This window comes from Triticum dicoccoides, chromosome 4A (assembly GCF_002162155.2).
Source record: "Triticum dicoccoides isolate Atlit2015 ecotype Zavitan chromosome 4A, WEW_v2.0, whole genome shotgun sequence".
Lineage (NCBI taxonomy): Eukaryota > Viridiplantae > Streptophyta > Magnoliopsida > Poales > Poaceae > Triticum > Triticum dicoccoides.
The window spans coordinates 468611510-468618952 of NC_041386.1; positions in this window are offsets into that span (position 1 = coordinate 468611510).

Consider the following 7443-nt stretch of genomic DNA (forward strand, 5'->3'; position numbering starts at 1 on the left):
GCCGCCCGTCTCCCCACCGGTGCCCCTCTCTCTCGCCGGCGCCAAGCCGCCCGACCACTGCTTCGGCCGCGCCTCGCCGCCTGGCCATCTCCCGCCATCACCACCGCCGCCCTGACTACTCCGGCCTTCTCCGGCCGCCCGACAACTCCGGCGTGGATTCCGGCGATCCTCGAGAGCCGTGTTGCTACAGTACCCCGGATCCAGATCTGGATCTCGGGTTGACTTTTTATCCCTAACCCTAATTTTTTTTGCCTATGTTCATCGCATCATAACTTTGCATCCATAGCTCCGTTTTGGGCATATAGCATATCAAAATGTTCATCTCAGAGAGTACATCATTTCATCTCATTGCATCATTTTCATTTGAGTTCATCTTGATGCCCGAAAAGCTGTTAGAAGAGTGCTACTTGAGTTAATTGTCAGATCTGCTACTCCATTTAGATATTTGTCATTTTTGCCATGATTATTGCGTGCATGATATGCCCCTGAGTTCTACATATGTTTTGTTAAGGGTTTTGCCATCTTTCCAGAGGTGCAACCCATGTATTTTTGTGATGTGTGTGGTGACTAGCACAAGCTTGCAAAGTTAGGCACTTGGTAATTATGATTTCAGGGACTTAGCATTTCCACCAAGTCCTTGAGCTGTTTATTCCATATGGCCATATGTTCATGTTGTTTTCTAGTGATCCGTGCCTCTTTTGAGGATGATCAGTAAGGATGTTTTGTTAATCTTGTAGTGCTCTATCCATCCATGTCTTTGTTTGCAATTGTGGAGCACCCTAGCTTGAGTCAATCGAGCTCTACTTTTGCTACTTTGTGAATCTGGGCAGATTGTCAACTTGTTTGCAATTTTGCCGATGATGTTGTAGTTGACCCGTGCATGCTATGTTATTGTTCTTGCCATGTCTAGCTTGTGTTTTGTGTATTCTTGATGGGTGTATGTTCTTTATATCGTTTTCAAGCGATTTCATATCATCTTTCCAGTGGCACACTTGGATTTCCAAGTTGAGGCGAGGTTCATGCATCCTTTGTCAAATCTTGCATATGCATCCCGCATCGCATCCCGCGTAGCATACCATCCTTGCATCATATTGTTTGATCCTTGCACGTGGTTGATTGTGTCCTTGTTGCTTGTTTGTCTTGTTTGGGTAGAGCCGGGAGACGAGTTCGCTAACGAGGAGCCCGTTGAGTTTGCTTTCGAGGATCCAGTCAACTCTGACAACTTTGCAGGCAAGATGATCATACCCTCGAGATCACTACTATCTTTGCTATGCTAGATTGCTCGCTCTTTTTTCTATGCCAATGCTACGATGCCTACCACTTGCTTTTCAAGCCTCCCAAATTGCCATGCCAAACCTCTAACCCACCATGTCCTAGCAAACCGTTGATTGGCTATGTTACCGCTTTGCTCAGCCCCTCTTATAGCGTTGCTAGTTGCAGGTGAAGATTGGAGACCGTTCCTTGTTGGAACATTATTTTCTTGTTGGGATATCATTATATTGCCATGTTATCTTTATGCATCTATATACTTGGTAAAGGGTGGAAGGCTCGGCCTCTCGCCTAGTGTTTTGTTCCACTCTTGCTGCCCTAGTTTCCGTCATATCGGTGTTATGTTCCCGGATTTTGCGTTCCTTACGCAGTTGGGTTATAATGGGAACCCCTTGATAGTTCGCCTTGATTAAAGCTTTTCCAGCAATGCCCAACCTTGGTTTTACCATTTGCCACCTAGCCTCTTCTTCCCTTGGGTTTCCGGAGCCCGAGGGTCATCTTATTTAATCCCCCCCGGACTAGTGCTCCTCTGAGTGTTGGTCCGACTGAGCTACCTGCGGGGCCACCTCGAGGAAACTTGAGGGTTGGTTTTACTCGTAGCTAGTCTCATCTGAGTGTGCCCTGAGAACGAGATATGTGCAGCTCCTATCGGGATTTTTCGGCACATTCGGGCGGTGTTGCTGGTCTTGTTTTAACCTGTCGAAGTGTCTTGAAGAACCGAGGTACCGAGTCTTATCGAAACGTCTCGGGAGGAGGTCTATTCCTTTGTTGACCGTGAGAGCTTGTCATGGGCTAATTTGGGACTCTCCTGCAGGGATTTGAACTTTCGAAAGCCGTGCCCGCGGTTATGGGCAGATGGGAATTTGTTAATGTCCGGTTGTAGATAACTTGAACCTTAACTTAATTAAAATGAATCAACTGAGTGTGTTACCATGATGGCCTCTTCTCGGCGGAGTCCGGGAAGTGGACACGGTGTTGGAGTTATGCTTGCGCAGGTTGTTCTCTAGTTTCTCGCTCGCGCTTTGCCTCCTCTTCTCGCTCTCTTTTGCGAACAGGATAGCCACCATATATGCTAGCCGCTTGCTGCAGCTCCACATATTTTACCTTGCCTTACCTATAAGCTTAAATAGTCTTGATCGCGAGGGTGCGAGATTGCTGAGTCCCTGTGGCTCACAGATTACTATTACACCAGATGCAGGGCCTGATGATTCCGCTCCAGGTGACGCGCTTGAGCTCAAGTGGGAGTTCGACGAGGACTCTCAACGATACTATGTTTCCTTTCCTGATGATCAGTTGTGGTGCCAAGTTGGGGGTGATCGGGACCGTGTCGCATGTTGGGTTATCTTTTATTTTGGCGCCGTAGTCCGGCCATGAGTGTTTGGATGATGTAATGTTATTTATGTACTTGATTGACGTGGCGAGTGTAAGCCAACTATGTTATCTCCCCTTTTATTATCTATATTACATGGGATGTTGTGAAGATTGCCTAACTTGCGACATATGCCTTCAATGCAATTATGCCTCTAAGTCGTGCCTCGACACGTGGGAGATATAGTCACATCGAGGGTGTTACACTGGTGCACCCCCCACATGGGCTGGCTAAATTGGAGAACGAATGGGGAAGGAGGAAAGGAAAAAGGGAATAGGATTCCCCCTCCCCCCTCTTCCCTTCCTACTCCGAATAGGAATAGGGAAGGGGGGAGGCCGAATTGGGAGGTGCCCAAGTAGGATTCCTCCTACTTGGGGCGCCCCCTTGGCTGCCTCCCCTCCCCTTGAACCTATATATATGAGGGGGCACCGCTAGAACACACAACAAACATTGTTAGCCGTGTGCGGCACCCCCCTCCATAGTTTACGCCTCCGGTCATATTCACGTAGTGCTTAGGCGAAGCCCTGCGCGGATCACTTCACCATCACCATCACCATGCCGTCGTGCTGACGAAACTCTCCCTTGACACTTTGCTGGTGAAGGAAATATGCCCTAGAGGCAATAATAAAGTTATTATTTATTTCCTTATATCATGATAAATGTTTATTATTCATGCTAGAATTGTATTAACCGGAAACATAATACATGTGTGAATACATAGACAAACAGAGTGTCACTAGTATGCCTCTACTTGACTAGCTCGTTAATCAAAGATGGTTATGTTTCCTAACCATGGACAAAGAGTTGTTATTTGATTAACGGGATCACATCATTAGGTGAATGATCTGATTGACATGACCCATTCCATTAGCTTAGCACCCGATCGTTTAGTATGTTGCTATTGCTTTCTTCATGACTTATACATGTTCCTATGACTATGAGATTATGCAACTCCCATTTGCCGGAGGAACACTTTGTGTGCTACCAAACATCACAACATAACTGGGTGATTATAAAGGTGCTCTACAGGTGTCTCCAAAGGTACATGTTGGGTTGGCGTATTTCGAGATTAGGATTTGTCACTCCGATTGTCGGAGAGGTATCTCTGGGCCCTCTCGGTAATGCACATCACATAAGCCTTGAAAGAATTGCAACTAATGAGTTAGTTGTGAGATGATGTATTACGAAACGAGTAAAGAGACTTGCCGGTAATGAGATTGAACTAGGTATTGAGATACCGACGATCGAATCTCGGGCAAGTAACATACCGATGACAAAGGGAACAATGTATGTTGTTATGCGGTCTGACCGATAAAGATATTCGTAGAATATGTAGGAACCAATATGAGCATCCAGGTTCCGCTATTGGTTATTGACCGGAGACGTGTCTCGGTCATGTCTACATTGTTCTCAAACCGTAGGGTCCGCACGCTTAACGTTACAATGACAGTTTCATTATGAGTTTATGTATTTTGATGTACCGAAGGTTGTTCGGAGTCCCGGATGTGATCATGGACATGACGAGGAGTCTCGAAATGGTCGAGACATAAAAATCGATATATTGGAAGCCTATATTTGGATATCGGAATCGTTCCGGGTGAAATCGGGATTTTACCGGAGTACCGGGGGGTTACCGGAACCCCCCCGGGGGTTATTGGGCCTACATGGGCCCTAAGGGAGGTGGCCGCGCGCCCCTCGCCTCCCTAGTCCGAATAGGACAAGGAGAGGGGGGCGGCGCCCCCCCTTTCCTTTCCCTCTTCCTCCTCTTTCCCACTTCTCCTTCTCCAACTAGGAAAGAAGGGAGTCCTACTCCCGGTGGGAGTAGGACTCCCCCTTGGCACGCCCTCCTTGGCCGACCGCCCCCTCCCCTTGGCTCCTTTATATACGGGGGTAGGGGGGCACCCTAGAACAGACAAGTTGATCTTCGTGATCGTTCCTTAGCCGTGTGCGGTGCCCCCCTCCACCATATTCCACCTGGTCATATTGTAGCGGTGCTTAGGCGAAGCCCTGCGACGGTTGAACATCAAGATCGTCACCACACCGTCATGCTGACGGAACTCCTCCCCGAAGCTTTGCTGGATCGGAGCCCGGGGAGCGTCATCGAGCTGAACGTGTGCCAAGAACTCAGAGGTGCCGGAGTAACGGTGCTTGGATTGGTTGAACCGGGAAGACGTACGACTACTTCCTCTATGTTGCGTCAACGCTTCCGCTTCGGTCTACGAGGGTACGTAGACAACACTCTCCCCTCTCGTTGCTATGCATCACTATGATCTTGCGTGTGCGTAGGATTTTTTTTGAAATTACTACGTTCCCCAACAGTGGTATCAGAGCCTAGGTTTTATGGTTTGATGTTATATGCACGAGTAGAACACAAGTGATTTGTGGGTGATATAAGTCATACTGCTTACCAGCATGTCATACTTTGGTTCGGCGGTATTGTTGGATGAAGCGGCCCGGACTGACATTACGCGTACGCTTACGCGAGACTGGTTCTACCACCGTGCTTTGCACACAGGTGGCTGGCGGGTGTCAGTTTCTCCAACTTTAGTTGAACCGAGTGTGGCTACGCCCGGTCCTTGCGAAGGTTAAAACAACACCAACTTGACAAACTATCATTGTGGTTTTGATGCGTAGGTAAGATTGGTTCTTGCTTAAGCCCGTAGCAGCCACGTAAAACTTGCAACAAACAAAGTAGAGGACGTCTAACTTGTTTTTGCAGGGCATGTTGTGATGTGATATGGTCAAGGCATGATGCTAAATTTTATTGTATAAATGATCATGTTTTGTAATCTAGTCATCGGCAACTGGCAGGAGCCATATGGTTGTCGCTTTATTGTATGCAATGCAATCGCCCTGTAATGCTTTGCTTTATCACTAAGCGGTAGCGATAGTCGTAGAAGCATAAGATTGGCGAGACGACAATGATGCTACGACGGAGATCAAGGTGTCGCGCCGGTGATGATGGTGATCATGACGGTGCTTCGGAGATGGAGATCACAAGCACAAGATGATGATGGCCATATCATGTCACTTATATTGATTCCATGTGATGTTTATCTTTTATGCATCTTATCTTGCTTTGATTGACGGTAGCATTATAAGATGATCTCTCACTAAATTTCAAGATAAAAAGTGTTCTCCCTGAGTATGCACCGTTGCCAAAGTTCGTTGTGCCCAGACACCACGTGATGATCAGGTGTGATAAGCTCTACGTCCATCTACAACGGGTGCAAGCCAGTTTTGCACACGCAGAATACTCAGGTTAAACTTGACGAGCCTAGCATATGCAGATATGGCCTCGGAACACTGAGACCGAAAGGTCGAGCGTGAATCATATAGTAGATATGATCAACATAGCGATGTTCACCATTGAAAACTACTCCATTTCACATGATGATCGGTTATGGTTTAGTTGATTTGGATCACGTGATCACTTAGATGATTAGAGGGATGTCTATCTAAGTGGGAGTTCTTAAGTAATATGATTAATTGAACTTAAATTTATCATGAACTTAGTCCCTGATAGTATCTTGCTTGTTTATGTTGATTGTAGATAGATGGCCCGTGCTGTTGTTCCGTTGAATTTTAATGCGTTCCTTGAGAAAGCAAAGTTGAAAGATGATGGTAGCAATTACACGGACTGGGTCCGTAACTTGAGGATTATCCTCATTGCTGCACAGAAGAGTTACGTCCTGGAAGCACCGCTGGGTGCCAGGCCTGCTGCTGATGCAACTGACAATGTTAAGAACGTCTGGAAGAGCAAAGCTGATGACTACTCGATAGTTCAATGTGCCATGCTTTACGGCTTAGAACCGGGACTTCAACGGCGTTTTGAACATCATGGGGCATATGAGATGTTCCAGGAGTTGAAGTTAATATTCCAACAGAATGCCCGGATTGAGAGATATGAAGTCTCCAATAAATTCTATAGCTGCAAGATGGAGGAGAATAGTTCTGTCAGTGAGCATATACTCAAGATGTCTGGGTATTGTAATCACTTGATTCAACTGGGAGTTAATCTTCCGGATGATAGCGTCATTGACAGAATTCTCCAATCACTTCCACCAAGCTACAAGAGCTTCGTGATGAACTATAATATGCAAGGGATGGATAAGACAATTCCCGAGCTCTTCGCAATGCTAAAGGCTGCGGAGGTAGAAATCAAGAAGGGGCATCAAGTGTTGATGGTCAACAAAACCACTAGTTTCAAGAAAAAAGGGCAAAGGGAAGAAGAAGGGGAACTTCAAGAAGAACAACAAGCAAGTTGCTGCTCAGGAGAAGAAACCCAAGTCTGGACCTAAGCCTGAAATTGAGTGCTTCTACTGCAAGCAGACTGGTCACTGGAAGCGGAACTGCCCCAAGTATTTGGCGGATAAGAAGGATGGCAAGGTGAACAAAGGTATATGTGATATACATGTTATTGATGTGTACCTTACTAGAGCTCGCAGTAGCACCTGGGTATTTGATACTGGTTCTGTTGCTAATATTTGCAACTCGAAACAGGGACTACGGATTAAGCGAACACTGGCAAAGGACGAGGTGACGATGCGCGTGGGAAATGGTTCCAAAGTCGATGTGATCGCGTTCGACACGCTACCTCTACATCTACCTTCGGGATTAGTATTAGACCTAAATAATTGTTATTTGGTGCCAGCATTGAGCATGAACATTATATCTGGATCTTGTTTGATGCGAGACGGTTATTCATTTAAATCAGAGAATAATGGTTGTTCTATTTATATGATTAATATCTTTTATGGTCATTCACCCTTGAAGAGTGGTCTATTTTTGATGAATCTCGATAG